Source organism: Anopheles darlingi, chromosome 2, assembly GCF_943734745.1.
Source record: "Anopheles darlingi chromosome 2, idAnoDarlMG_H_01, whole genome shotgun sequence".
In the NCBI taxonomy this organism is placed as follows: domain Eukaryota; kingdom Metazoa; phylum Arthropoda; class Insecta; order Diptera; family Culicidae; genus Anopheles; species Anopheles darlingi.
The window spans coordinates 6,886,564-6,902,500 of NC_064874.1; the positions used below are offsets into that span (position 1 = coordinate 6,886,564).

The 15,937-nt window shown below is 47.5% G+C and overlaps 1 protein-coding gene across 2 annotated transcripts in view; it reads left to right on the forward strand.

The window, feature by feature from the left end:
- Positions 1-15,937, forward strand: part of LOC125951089 (uncharacterized) — a 30,391-nt gene that overhangs the window by 6,544 nt on the left and 7,910 nt on the right. The gene's annotated exons all lie outside the window — the stretch shown is intronic.

Genomic DNA, 15,937 nt, shown 5'->3' on the forward strand with positions numbered 1-15,937 from the left:
CATCCACAACAACATCATAAGTATGATCGCTCGCTGCTGCTGCTGTCGGCGTTTCGTTGCGTAGCCGAAAAGTGTTCATTTTTCAAAATTTCCATTCCATCGAGGAAGTGCTGCAGGAAAGCCATCTTGTGCATCACTTGCGTGAGCCGCATATGTGTCCCCCCCCCCCCTACCTCCCTGCCACTACTCATCCGTCGACGACTGTGGCTGGATGTGTATAATTGAATAAATTATCGTTGATTAATGGGCCCGCCATCACTGAGGCGTGTGGATGCAGCGTGCATTCGTCTGGCGACTGCGCAAGAAGAGGAAAACGAAATCCAAATCTCGCTGCAAGCGACTGTATAAACAAACAATCCTCCGGTTTTGGTACGAGCGAGCGTACGATGAGCGTTTAAGATCCCCGATCTTGCTTGTTGCGATCGCTTAAGATGCAGTTGCAGCGGGTTCTGATGTGCGCGCTCGCGCATGCTTAGCGTGCTCTAGAGATTAGAACTGTGCATCGAGCATGAGCTTGTTTTGCAAACAAACGGTGGCCACGATTCGCATCACCACGATCTTTACACAAACGACTGCAATTGTGTTTTCAGAGAAAATGTTTTTTCCAAGAGTGTGGTTACCACCCGCCAAAAGGAACCAAGTCTTTCATTTACACACCCCTGGTTGCCCTTGATAGTTCATTTGTTGGTCAATGTTTAACATCGTTGGCAAAAAATTGGAAGAAAATTGCTCCAACCATTCCGCCGAGGGAGGGTTCCGGAGGCTTTTAAGGTCACTTTCACGAGAGTGGCCAACCCACCAGAAACCACGCATGCACGCATCCACGTGCATGTTTTAAACGAGCGTTCAGAGGTCAGCAGACCACCACCAGTATGTGCTGAATTCGATTCGCTCGCTCGCTGTTGTCCGGGTTTTTTGTGGCTTTTTCGCGTTTTTATTGCGTGATGTTTCGGCCAGTTCTCCTCCCTCTACCGATGTTAATGAGCGGCGACGGTTTTTGGGCAGGAAATGAAAACTTTTCCGCTCAACTTTTCCACCATTCCTCCCGTACATCTTTTTCTTCTTCTACCCGTGATCGCGAAATGGTTTTTTTTGTGGATTTCTTAGTAACTTCACGACTAACAATCACCTTTTGCCGAACCTGCATGATTAGCCGATGTTTCTTGCCTTACACGATATGTACCTTCGCTACAAAGAAAAGATGATTTACTTGATGAAGGATTGCTTGTTCATTTACAACTCTATAGCTCGTTGAAGTAGCCAGCATCTTATCGTTATTAATGAAGGGAAATCAGTTTTGCGTTTTGATGTGTTAACCTTCTCCTTTTGCTGCTTTAAAATCATTGCAAAATTGTTTCAAAATTCGAACTAGAGCGTAAAATGTTCGTTCGAAGCTGTCTCTCCTCTCTGCTTATTTTCTCTCATTTGTATTCCGGTCGCTTTTTATATGTTGGCTTTGACAATCCATACGGAGAATGTCGTAGTTGTTCCAAAACACGTAAGATTTAGTGACCATAACTCACGGAAGTCCGAACCAACCGTTAGCAACGCAATACATTTGATACACAATTTAAAATTCATCGTAACCATCTCGATGCCATCACGACTCATTGGTGCGACTTCCTTGCGCGTAAGATGCTGTTGGTAACAGTGTTTGTCAAGCAACACTTTAAATCGTCTTGTTTTGTGAACGACGATGCGTAATCGACCGGCGCCTTCCTGCATTCCGGTGAATTCTTTAATCGAATTAAACTTCAGAAACCAACCATCCGTTGTTTGATTGTCGTGAAGTACTTTCAGCGCATAATGTTGCACGCACGCACGCACCACTCAGAAGCACCAGTGCGGGAAGTGTCGCTCCGTACACTTTAGTTTGTTGCGCTGATCGAGAGAAGAGGACATCCGGCGCGATAAAGTGATAAATGTCACGATGCACCGACGTTCTCATCATCGGGTATGGCGTTCCGCATCAGCTCATAGTGTGACTGAGTAACAAAATGGGTTTTTTATGTTTTTAGCACACCTAAGTCGCATAAATAACGCGGAACAAGGAAACAACCTTAAGGAAGGAATCAACAAGACTCAAGTTTTAAACTTATCGGAGCATAACCTTAACTTATGAGCATGGAGACCCCCCTTTCGCACTAGAGTCACAGTTGAATGTGTGGTTTTTAATACATTCTAAGTAATGTGGGCCATGTGTGGTAGCAACATATTTATGAACTATGAGCAGCAGACCTCTGTAACCTGATTCAAGAGAGGCTAACACGGAGTGTGATTACAATGATAAATGATACATTTCCTCCCTTCACTCGCGCGCGGCGCAATGGTGTACAAGTGTCGTTGCATATTTAGCTCAAATAAATCATAAACATGGTTTATGGTTTTCAAGCGTGCGATCTGATAGAAAGCCTAGAGGAGTCTTCTCCCTCTTATGGATCTGGACTTGGAAGTGACAGAGTGTGCGAGTGAAATGATCCAACCCGTTTCTAGGGAATGATCTGACGGACAATGGTGTTGAAATTGTGATGTTCAACAGCAGGAGTAAAGCGTCAATGAGTATCACAGCATGTTTCATAGATAAACATTTCCTACACACTTTGCAGTTGTAGCAGCTCTGTGGTCTGGCAAATCGAATAACGATACCCGTTGTTTCAGTGTGCGTGTGTCACAGTAACTCCATTTGCATCTGGTTTGCATTAGCGACAACTGCGCCACACTGTCACTCTTGAATGTTCGCGAGAAGATCGTGTTTTCGGATAGGAGGAGTTGAACAACAAACCAGCGAGCGCGCAGTGGAAAAGTAAGCTGATGGATTCGATGCGATGCTATCATCAGCTATCGTTATCGTGCTACTGCTGCGACATACGGTGTGCGGTCTGGCTTTATCGTTCCAATGCGTTGAATTTTGTGGGTCAACGCTTTTGGTCCGTTTTTGATAAACAATCATCATCGACGACACCAATCCCGGAACCGGCTACAGTAACGGCCTTCTTCGAGAGATGCACCTTCCTTGTCTTAATTCAATGCACGACGCCGCACGTGGAGAAAAGAGTTTTCTTCTCCTCCCGATCTCCAGAAGAAAGCGTTCGCGTCCCCCCAACGGCGGTTCCGTTAATGTGCGTGCCGACCTCATATATAAACTCGGATACGTCCAATAAATTCCGATCACGTCGCCGAATGATCCTTTAACAACAGATCAGACAAACCGAGAGGCGAAAGAGAGAGTGCATTAGAGAAGTCTAAGCTGTTCAGCATGTAGCGTGCACCCAGTGGTGCACTGAATGAACGATTCTCGGTCGCGACCAGACGCGTTGTTGAACCGGTTAGCAAGAAGCGACCGTGTGCCCTACGTTCCCCGGCACGATCCGGCAACTTAGGGCGAAAGTAGCAGCCCGAGGAAGCAAAAGAAGATAAATCCGACCCACAAACAGTGGGATAGAGGTTGTGTGTGTGTGTGTCGAGGAAGCGGTTGGCATACATAGAACGGTAGCATAAAATCACCTGCTGCTGCTGGTGCTGTGGCATGCCCTGATGGTGGACTAAATTTAAATATAGCATGCCGCCGGTGGACATCCCCTCGTAGGACGGCGTCGGTAGTGGGATGGCGTCGGTGTAAACTCTTAAGTGGTTATGCTATCGGAGCTTGATCGATTTTTTTAATTTTGAATACCGTAATATTCTACTTTTATGATTTTCAAGTGGCAGCTAGACGTTCTTCAATTTATGACAAAGCGACACAGATTAATTACAAATATATAGTAATCATTAGTTGAACCATTATCACAAACAGTCTCGATAGAGTTTGGAGTTGATAAGTTAACATACATAGTCAGTAACTGAACGTCCGACAATAAAAGATGTGAAAGAAGATATTTATAGCAATTCTCTTATCTCCTAAGGGTTAGCAATTCGTCACGCATTCCTTACGCCGGTCTAACATGCCAGTCTACATTCTGCTTAGACTAAGCTGCTAAAAATTCAATAGAAGTCACATTCAAATCGGTCCCATCGCTGCGATTTACAACGGAAGTGTATTTCCTCTATCCATTTACTTGGAGTGCTGCGAGAGGTGGCATTACCCCGAAAAGGATACCCCGAATCCAGAGGAAAATCTCTCGAGAGCCACTTCGTGGTGTGAGATAAATAAGATTTCGAGTGTTTCTGCTGAACGATCCAACGATGCGCTTAGATTACCAGTATCCTCACGAGTGCTGCTTCCAGGAATGAAGGAGGAATAGTAATTTCGCAGGAAAAGGACGGCAAGAGGTATACTCCTCGCAACTACTTGACTCACTTAACGAGTATTGGAAAAGCGAAGCAAAAGGTCCCTCTGTGTGTGTGTGTTCGCTATGCTTTGCGTTGGGAACTGCCATCGATATATTTTCTATTTTCATTTACACGCCACACTTGTAGCAGCAGCAGCAGCAGCAGCCAGTAGTAACAGCTAGCGAGACCAGGTTCTTCCACTCGTTGGCGTGCAAAACGACACCCGGGGCCCTTTTAGCCTTGGCCGGAGAATAAAAGGCCGAGCGGTGGAATGCCGTCGTTGTGTGAACGGAAATTCGAGTGAAAGTGAGAGAAGAAGCATGAGGTGAGAGGGAGGTATGCAGTAGAAAGGAATGGTTGGTCCGACCTGCGCGAAGATTTTCCCACCTCGTTGACATGCGGCCGGCTAGAAAAAGCGGAAAACCACCGTCGAACGACAACAACCTGAAACACCTGCTGCTGCTGCTGCTGCTGCTGCTGCTGCTGCTGCCGCTTGTATTTGCCCCACCGCAGAGAAAACTCGGGAAGGAATCATCTGAATCGGTTTAAACCTCATTGTGTCCCCGCACCGCGGTCCACAAGTTCAGCCTTTCGCGTGCTCCGGACTGTGGAGCAGCACTGCTGTTGGCATAATTCGTTTAAAGGAAAAGTCTTGGCCTTTGTGTCTCAAAGCGTTTCGTTACACTTGCGTTTGAGTTTCTCCAATGACGTTGGTCCCTTTCGTTGGTGAAAAGCTGGTTGTGCAGTTGCAACCTGCAGCTCCACGGCGTTGCACACCTTGTTATACCTTGAGTGTTGTGTTACTTGGCGGTCGTTTTTCGATTTGTTTACATTTGCTCCATTGCCGCATGCACTGAAGAATGCAAAAACCGTTTGCGCGTGTTTACGCGGAGGCCACTGATGATGAGGATTTTCCTTTCTGCGATGTGGCCTCTCGAGTTTTCTCACATTTTTCGCTTCTACTCGTATTTGAAACATTGATATAGTCCATTCCGACGACTACGGTACGAACGGCCATTCTTCATAATAAACTGAGATGAATCGTTGAGATATCCGGCGGCAAGGCGAGGGCACGGGGCAGAATCCCTTTGTTCTTGCTTCTTGTGTCTACTTTTTTCGCGCAGACGAGTCAACATCTCATCACTGGCTCAGCATCCCCATCACTGTTGTGGTCATTCAATTGTTTTTAATTTTTAAATCTTAATCAGCCAGATAAAAGAAAGAGAGAAAGAGAGCGAGAGGGTTAAGACAAGAAGGGTCTTGCACTTTGAACAATGGACCAATGCCTGGGTGTCGCGCACTGTCTCTAGACGCGTACTTGGCCTACCCTACCTTGAAACAATTAAAACTCATCAAGCGTATCGCTCGATGCAGCTCGCAACGACATAGACTTTGATGACAAACGGCCATAAACATCTTTTCAGCGAACGAAATGATCGATGGAAGTAATCACCGATGATGCTCATTAGCTTCAGGAGGAGGTAAGCGGCTGATGATGATGGTGGTATAGTCTCTCGTTGATCGTACTACAACGGTCGACAAAGAGCAGGGCCTCTTATCAAGAATGTTGTGAATGGCAGGACGCAAGCAAGCTGAGCCAATCGTACCGAAATGACATCAGTAATATGGGTGGCCTGACACTTACTTTTTGCTCCGGAGTTACGTACCATCACACATGCGAGAATCGTGATAATGCTGCCAAATCGATGGCGCACGATCACGAGAGACGTTCTACGGTGCTTCGTCCAATCCAACACATACACTAGCCCCCTGTGTGTGCTGCGATTCCAAGAAATCCCATGAACAACATCAACAACTCCTCTTCGTGATCCATCAGCAATCACAGATCAGATCCCACAGATCTGATGATCGCCTTTTGCCCCCTCGCTGAACGGCGCCAGAACCAGTGTCAGTGGTGTGGTGGTTGGCTGTTACTCTCTGCACTCCGCGATCTTGAGATGCAACGAGTTGTGCATCCTCGAAGTTGTGTTGAGTTCCCGATGCGCTTGAAGCTATTTATAGTTTCCTGAACAGCAACAACAACACGATGCTGACGAGGTACGGGGTTCGTTGGTGTGCCAACGAAGGCGTCTTAGTGGGGGGGGGGGGCGATTGACCTTTGACTTTACCACCTCTCTGGCGAACGACAACACACCGTGTTCTACAACCCTATTTTGAGGTTTCAAATCCAAAATCAGAATTTATTATTCCACGATCAGTCTGTTGCCATGATGTTTGATGTAGTGTCCCCAGGCATCAAGATCTTTTCGGCCATTTTCGGTCACTTCTCACTCGACTCAACATCGTCGCTAGTTGGCCGTTTTATGGGCGACGGAACCAACCATCACATGCGTTTCACGGTGTGGTGTTCGCTGAAGAGGAAACATAAATCGCTGTCCCGCGGACAATGGAAACGTGACGGGCGCGGCGCGAGGCGCACGATCTGGTGCGTAGTCTAATAGGTAGTACGCCACGGTACGCTCCATATTCTCCGACCACCGCCTGACCGGCCTTTCCCCTCCCTTCCTTCCGTTGCCTACTTTCGATCTCGTCAACAAGCTCTCGTACACTAGTATTGATTGGCCTCTCCCGGCACACTGTGCTTGGCCAGGCATAATTTACGTTGTCGCAACGCAGCAGCAGCAGCAGCAGCAGATGAAATTACATTTCGTTCACGTTGACTACTGGCGCCTAGGTTCCACTCGCCTCGCGCCTAGCGGTCGCGTCGTGTCTTCTCGCTACTTACTTGCGCTTGATTGGAGGACGCCAAATTGGAGCAAAGTGTGAAGTCACTTAAGCCAGACCAATCCCCTCTTCTGCTGGTCGGACCCACGGATGCGCTGACATCATGCCGCGTGGTTTTAATGGATTTCTTTCTTCTTCTGTTGCTGTTTTTTTATTTGCCTTGTTTTGTGTGATGGTTTGATCGCGTGCTAGCGTTGATGTGGCCGCTTGCTTCGAAACGGGTTTATTTTTATTAATTTGCAGGAAGAGATGATCAATTACTTGTTTGTTAACTGACGCTTGTACAAGTGGTTGAATAGCTCTCTCTACTCTTTTGTTACTGTGTGCAGGAAGTGTCCGTTTCTAATGTGATTCCTCCATTGTGTTGCAATAAATGACTCAGCTATTGATGCTTTTTTACTTAATTTCTGTCTTTTAAATTGTTGTAACATTGTTCTAGAATATTATTAAAAATCGACCAATTTGTTAATTTCCAGGACCCTGGCCCTGGCTTAAAATCTAATAGTGTGTTCCAATCATCTAGCTCTGTAAGCACTGGATCAACATTACCATTAGGCAAGACACAATCACTCCCCAAAAGGATTACACCGAATTAAGCAGAACATCCTCCCCAAAAACAGCGAAGGAGAAAGCCCGAGATATGATGCTCAGTTCATGGTCACTACCGGGTATCGATGACAAGAGCGAGCCAATTTGCCGCCGTCTCTCGAAAACCCAAGGTCTACGTCCGTGCACACTACCGTGACGACCTTCTGCTCGTTTGGTGGCCAAAACCGTACGCTGAACTTAACCTCGCGACAGCAGCAGGAGCATGATAGGTCCCCCAACGGTGATGCAGACCAACAGCGTAAACGCTCAGACAGTCACACGCGAGTGACGAGAGTTATGGATGTCACGCCGATGATGATGAAGGGTGGCTCTGACGCTATGGCGCGAGTGTACGACGTCGCCGATGATGGTCTTTTTTCATCTTTTGCCTTTTTGACGCCAGGGAAAGAGCTCATAAGCATGAACCTCTCTAGCGCTACGGTACGGCTCGCTGAACTGGAACCGATGTCTCAATTGATGCGTTCTTGCCGTTCGAACATGTTCGATCGAACGCTGCTGTCATCGGAGGCTCTCGAATCTCTCCCCGCAGTTCAAGAAGTCCATCAAGTCGAATCGGGTTTGATTATCTCGCAAGTAGCCCACACACAGTGTCTGTGTAGGTGATGATTTGGTTTTCATGCGTAAATCTCGACCATCAACCTTATCGCTTGGTTGTCCAGATCATTAAACATGTTCCCGGGCGCTGATGGAACCTCGAATTCGTTTCGACGCCAATCCGATCCGAAGCTAAAATTGATGATTTAATCGCGAGAGGTTCGGGATGGAACACAAGGGCGTTCAAAATACGTTCTTCCGCTGTGGCCTCATTGGAGGCTGGTCTGATGATGTCAAAGCGAGCGGAAAGCGAGAGCGCTGACCGGTATGTCCCCGGGGGACAAACGGAAATCCATAGTGTCGGCGGTCGTCATGTGTTGTTGTTCCGCCCAGCTCAATATGAAGCTCCTAATGCGTGCGTTCCCATAGATGGTGCGCGCTCATAGATGTGATTTGCAACAGTGTCTCCAGTTCCACCGTCGTCTTTCCCCTTTCCACTCGCCATTGCCTCAATCCTAATCCGATGGATAAGCTGGACATGCAAATGTTGTGGCGTCGACGCTCCTAGATGGAGATGACGTAAGTTTTCACTTTATCCATTGCCCTAGCCCACCAACTGGTGTGCCAAATGTGCCACCGAAAGAGAGGGAAAGAGAGGCGGGTCATTAAATGGCGTAATGATGAGACGCTTCTTCCTGTCACGTGCCTGTGTCGTCGCGCCTTTATCGGAAGTTGGTTTGCCTTACCAATCGCGATACGAGGCGTTCTCACCACCGTTTCAAAACTCAAAATCTTCCTCTGCACCTGCAGCAGCAGCAGCAGGAGCCGAAGGTGAATTCAAATTGGTTGTCACTTTGCAATTGTCATGGTAATGCTAGAAACGCCCTCGGCTGTTGGTATGCCCTTGTCAACTGAAATGACCTGACCACTGCTGCTATAGGAGGATGTCCATAAGCATTGCGATGCTAATGATTGCCAACCACACACACAGTTGACGGTAGAGTGGACGATTAGATATGGTAAGCACACCGGCGGCGGTGACTCTTGCCACTTGTCGTCAACGGGAACCACCCTCCCCCTCTGCAACAATGGATTGTTGTAATGAGAAATCGAAGCGTTTTCTCACCAACATCTCAACACATGGTCGTTCTCGACGAGCGACGGACTCTCACGGGTCTCGGCTAACGCGTTGCGAACCTTCTACATCCCTTCCGGCACTCCACACGCTATGGCGGGAGGGGGCTTGTGGTTTCACCGATGATCACCGTGGAAAACGGGCTGTGCATGAGTCATCGGGCCGGTAGACAAGCGAATGGGGGAAAATGTGCCCCCCACAAAGGGTGGTGGTTATGGATCGAGTGGTCGCGTGTAATACCTTTCGTCTCTCTCGCTCTTCTCCCCTTAATTACATTTATTGATCGATGCGTTTCTAGTTGGTTAGTCAGCAAGTCAGCCAGCCAGCCAGCCAGCTGCTTCTGACCTCGCATGTTTGGTAATTGGTTCGATTGGTATAGGCACGGTCCCCCTATGGGACAGTATGGAAATATTGAAATTTACATGTGGATGGCTTTTGCATTGGAGTAGTTAATGCGAGTAACTTCAATACTTCGTTTGTTCGCAAAATTTATACAACATCTGGATCATGCCACTGCAATTTTAAGCTCAATTCAATTCATTATCCATTTTCCCGTTTTCTATGCATTTCTGTAATTTGCAGAAAAAACTACTATCTTCCCGGGAAAACCCCTTAACTAACTTTTCATCTTTCAGAGCATGTTTTCATCATCCAGAAGCCAAACGTGCAAAGTAAATACGGTCCCTCTCATAATTGAGGACGGTACCCTTTTGCTGTTGTCAAAAAACACGTTACCATATGGTTCCCGTTCTCCTTGAAACTACCAACCCGCCCCTCGCCAACAGCCACTTAACCTCATTTACTCCAAAAGCCGGTCCCCTCGCTGTTCAACCGGCAGGTCCCATGTTTTCTCCGCAAACATCCTGCGAATCCGTTGAGAGTGTATAAACACCTGTCACTGGCCGCAATTGACCCCTGGCGAGAGAGGGGTGGTTGGTGGATTGGTGGTTCTTAGAAATACTCTTCACCATTTTCTCTATCCTTTCTAAGATCTGCTCCATTTCGGCCATATCCGGGATGACACTGTCGACCTCGTCCAACTCCCCCAGAAGAAGAAAAAATTTGTATTTTTACGTGATCGAAACCAAACAAACCTTTTGCCTTTGTGCTTGTGTCGGAAACGGTAACTCTCCAATTACCTCGTCCCCAGTGCCGCTTGGTTGTGTGCTGGTTGAACTAGAACCAGGTTTTGCAGAACCAGCTTTGAGACATTTTCTTTTGCTTTTTATTCCCCCCCCCCACCCCCCTGCCCTGCTACCCTGCTTCTCGTTCTGATCTGCCCGCACCACCATAGTTTGTGGTTACGCAACGTTGCAAATTGCCTTCGATGGACCGAAGACCCCAAGAACGACAAAGAACTAGCAGCGTGAGTATTTGTGCAGCAGCGGCGGTAGATCCCGCATTTGCCAACTCTTTAGCCCTGGGGGCCTGGCGTACGGTTCTGTGTGCGAAGCAGCAGAAAGAAAGAAAGAATTGTTCTTGACCATCACGATCCGAACAACGATCCGTTGGCCGATGGCATCTTCCAGTGCGAGGCTGCTGCTGACGAATAAGGAAACTTGAAGCTCACGGTCTATGTGCCTCGTGGGCGCACAAACCGTAGGCAATGGCGATGGATGCAACAGCGGCGCAGCAGCAGTCGTCTGGGAGGACTATGGCTGTGGGATTGAATTTATCGTCCCTCAAATACTGTTATTACCCCGGCGGATAGAAAAGCGAATAGGTCTGTGATCGTGGCAACAATTACCTCTCGACGTGATGGAGGAGGTGCATTGCTCTGCCTCTGTAGGCGTCTGAAGGTGTATGGTTTGCCACAATCCATCAATCGCAATCGGAACATCGGAATGCTGCATGTGGAATCGACATTCCAGTTCGTTCCCGCACACTCTCTTGGTCAGCCAGCCTACCAAGGCCACTATCGGGCACATTTCTGGCATTTCCGCAACTCATCGGTGGACCGTTTACCCGCATATTCACGCACAACACGAGCTTTGCTGTGCTCGTTAGTAGCTCGTCGTTGGTCCGGTTGTCGGTTGTGAGCACCGGCAGCAGGTTTTTTCCCAAAAATAGATTCGCATGTTCTCCATGCGGCGGGAGGAAAGGAAGGTATTGGATGCTGTGAGCGAAGTGCGAAATGCTGTTTGTCTGTGTGTCTGTTTGTGCCACCTTTTTGGCAAACCCACGGGGTTGGGAGGTGAGAGAACGCAATCTTGTTGTCAGCAAAACACAGCGACGCCTAAGACGCGCCGCCAGTCGTGCACGTGCAAGAGATTTGGATTCTCATTTCAAAGGTGGCGGCCCCCACCCCAGTGGGAAACCAACGAAATGGCGCTGACGTTGACATTTACGAAATGATCCCTATATTATGTTGACCATGTGGTTGCTCCCGGGATGAGGTCCATATTCACCATCCCTGTGTTTAGAGCAGAATAAGAAGCTTAACGCTTGAGGTAAGCCACAAAACCTACCTAGCGGCGAAAAAGGTAATGAGGTCCGTCTTATCATTGTTGCGTGTTTGGAGAGGTAAAAGATTATGTTTTGCAGAAAAAAGAGCCACCATCTTACAGTCCCCATTAGTTCCTTTTGATAATGGTGATGGCCTCTTTACGGGAGCGGTTTAACTCCTTTTGGTCCATATTTAGCTATGAGTTCGCCACCGCAGGCACCGAAACAGGTTTTTAAAGGCCGTCTTTCGTACAGATCTCAGTCTGGTGATACGAAGGGATTCAGCAGTGGTACGGCAATGCAGTTGGTGTGAATGCATGATTCGCCAGTATACATCATGATACAAACTAGTGATAACGTTACAGTTGCAGAAACTGTTTCTGGTTCTCTCGAGATGCTACCCGAGAGATAAATTCGAAGTCACCAAAAACCCCCAAAAATTCGTGATTATTACTGACTCTTACTGCACAAGATTGATGACAAACCGTTCGCTGATTGTGTTTATGTTCGTTCCCTCAACCAATTGCACAATTGATGACGAACGCGTTCTCTTGGAAGCTTAATTGAAATGTTCTTTCCAGGAATGCTCATCCTCGTGGCTGGTTCACGCAGTAGAATGCAAGCAGATGATGATTCGCTGGTCGCTATTTTATGGCGCCAGCCAGCAGAATGTGAATCATATAACGGTTTGTGTCTGGACGTTGCTACCGGATTCGTGATTGAGGTAGATCCGTACATCGAACGGACGATTAAGCAAGTGTGACGTAGCGTGTCCTTTACTTGTTCAGATCTGGAGGGAGTCGTTTTGGCCACCACCCTTTCGCCTCAGCGGGCGTGTTCTCCTTTCGCAATAACGGCGCTCTGCCAGATTTTGCCAGAAGGAAGATGAAGGCACCAGGTGAAGCATAGTAGACCTCAATCGACGGCGGCCACACACGCAAAAAAAAATGCCCAAAAGTCGGTTACAACCCTATGGAGGTGCGTTGCTTTCTTTGCCTTGCAACGGGTTTGCTTACGGTTCCTTCTCCGGAGGACGGTGAGTGATTCGCCAATTTTTTTGTCTTCGGTTTTTTGCTCTCTCTCCCGCGGTTGAGGAGGAGTTGGGTTGTTTTTTTTTTGGGAAGAACTGGAACCGCCCGGTCTTAGATTGCAAATGTGTGACGCACGGCTCGGTGGGATCGATAATTGGGTTTAAATTTCGCGAAATCAACCAACCGGGTCGTTTCTAGTCTTTTCCCAAAAGGTGGAGGGGCGTACGCGTGGTCGTCGTTGAAATGAAACCGAACTTTGCACAGTTAATCGGAATTGCGGTTTTTTTTCTTCCTCGGAACAGCGAGAGGACTGTGGACAACTGGAAATTGGAAAGTCTATTAATGGGTCGCTGTGCTGCGCGCGCTGGTTGTGACAGATGTCCCGATACAACGGTCTGAGGAATATATGAAGTGGGTTAAAAGAGTGGTTCATGGAGTAGGGCAACATTACCAATGGTAAATCACATTGTGCTGCTTCAGTAATGTGTTTCTTAGCTCTCCAGAATTCTTTTGGGTTAGAGGAACGGATTTTATTTTTAGCAATGCGATTATATTTTGATCAATGTCAAATGTTCTGATAGCATTTGGTTCAGAAGAAATTCCCACCCCTTCCTAATGAAAGTTAGTGAGAGACAGCTGTGTTCTGGAAAAGGAATAACAAATGGAAGGAAGAAGAAATCAAATTATTTGAAAAACTTCAGGGAAGGCATATCAAAATTACAGATGAAATGATTTAAAGTGTCTTAAATCGATTTTAAAGGATTCCAAAAAATACCAGAGATTGTACACTGCACTGTACTTCCCATTGCTAGTCATTTCATTAGACCACTTTCACCAAACAACAAACCAAATATAATTTTTTTGGGTAAATAGTATTTTGTTGTGACCTTGCCCCACCTCCGGGCCACTCTAATCAACGCAGCGCAACTCTAACAGCTAATAATAAGCGGCGGCGTAACAGCAAACAAGCTTGATTGCTCCATTTCTTCGTGAGAGGGGGCTACACGCAGCGTGAAGAAATTGTGCAATCGAACCGAATGATCATTCCATTATCAGCCAGCCCCCTCCTTCCCCTCTAGTCATTACCCTCGATGGGGGGCACTGACGTTTTGTGACCTTCGTGGGGCGTCGCTATTTCGTTGTAATAAAATTCAAATAAAAAACTGTCCCCCCGGCGAATGACCTGCCGTGGTGGAGCATCAACCCCCCGGCCACTTTTTGTGCCGTTCAATGGCAAATCAATCATAAACGGTTGCTTTTTGCGTCGCAAAAACAAAAAAATGACAAGAACAAGAAAAGCATTATCATCCCTTATGCTTCCAGAGTTCTCGACTTGGAGCTTTCGAGAGGCAATCGGTTGGGTACGTGCTTATCTAGAGTTCACAGTAGCGTACTGCGGGTCGTGAACGCGACTCAGCACAGTAGCGAAGCAGCCATCAGCTCTTCAGATGGCTCTCAGCTCAGCTGGTTGTGCATCTGTCTCGAGAGTGTACACTCAAGGAAGTGCAATCTGTGTTACAAGCGTCCATAATAAACGCGTACACTCGAGACACAGATAGTGCGCGATGCGATGTAGTGGTGGTGCCAGCTCTTCGACCTCCTTCTTCTTTTTGTCGATCCATCGTTAACAGAGATTAGCGACTTATGACAACATCCCATCCCGCACTATATCGCCACGTAGGTGTGAACTGTGTCTGCTCGAGCTTATTATAACCAAAACTAAGAGCAGCCTGACACTTCCATCATCATCCTCATCATGGTGAAGCCGCAAAGAAGAGTTTGTAGTTCAGTTGCTTAATGTTTCGCCCTTGTGCTCATTCGTTTTGCGATACCGACAACCAACAAACTCTATCCGGTTCTCAGGAAGGGAGACAGTGCCGTCTGTGGATGGTGCAAACAGTTATGCTTCTTGCTCTGCATCTCGTCACCACCGCCACTCTCTCCCGGATGCGTGTGTGTGGTTTGGCGATAGGGATCTTGGATATGCAGTGCGAAGCCAATGCCTGCCAGCGCGCCTGGAATGGCAATAACGGATCTTATGACGCCACAAATGAAGCATTGCGAGTGACTCGAGCCGTACAGCAGCCTCTGGTGTGGCTGTTTTTTCCGTGGCCATTTGTTGCGTACAGGCTGGGCTGGAACGGTTCTATCGTAAAGCGGAGCACGAAGAAGAGCGATAGTTCACACTTCTGTGCATCAGAAACGTGACGGTCCAGCAGACGCCACCATGGCCGTATGCTACACGGCTAACGGCTAATGCTCCGTTAGCTGTCAAAGTTGCTGCTGGATCTGCTTGACTTTGAAATCAATTTGCGAGCATCGCTTAGCAGTGGGACTAATGAATGTAGAGAGTATAACAGTTAGAACATCTTATTTCTTATATGGATTGTAGCGGTTGAAAAGATCTCGATTTTCGATTGACAGCTGTCGATCCAATCGTTTAGATGGATGGGTGAGGCAATCTTGTTCGCGCCGTGACATATGCATACTTAAAACATGATTTCTTGATACTTTTAATCAGCTGAAGGTCAACCTTGCAACTCCACTGCTGATTAATGATTTCGATTTAAAGTTCAAAGTAGCAGTAATTATAGAAGATTTTCATATCGTAAGAAACAGCAGATAGACAGTCCATCAAAAAGTCATTCACTAAATCAAAGCGCAATAGCACTAATGCTTCCAGGCGCCAAAAAGGAGGAAAAATGGGTCAACTTAATTTGAATTTACACCTCCAAAAGCTGCTCCAGAGCTCCGTTAAATGCTGCAGACTGCTATCCCGCAAAACAGCAACGGCTCGCTCCATTACTGCCGCACGCATCAATTCCGCGGCCATGGTCCCGAGTGCTTTAATCGGTTTTTGCTCTCCGCCGGACACTCCGGCCCACCCGAAATTGATTGCCATATCTAATCCAGCATAAACGGTCCGTAAATTTGCTGCGCCTCACGCCGCCAACATTTGCAGGTTACAGGGCGCATTCGTTCTCGCATTCGAAACGCGGTCGTCACGGGCATCGTCGACGGGAAGACGAACGGGTATACTGCTGCCCACGACTACTGGCCACTATACTGCCAACCACCACCACCACCCACCGCCTCACATACATTAACACCTGGTGGCTCTCTTTCGACGTGCGCAACGTTCTGGCACGCTTAGCTGCATCTGACCTCT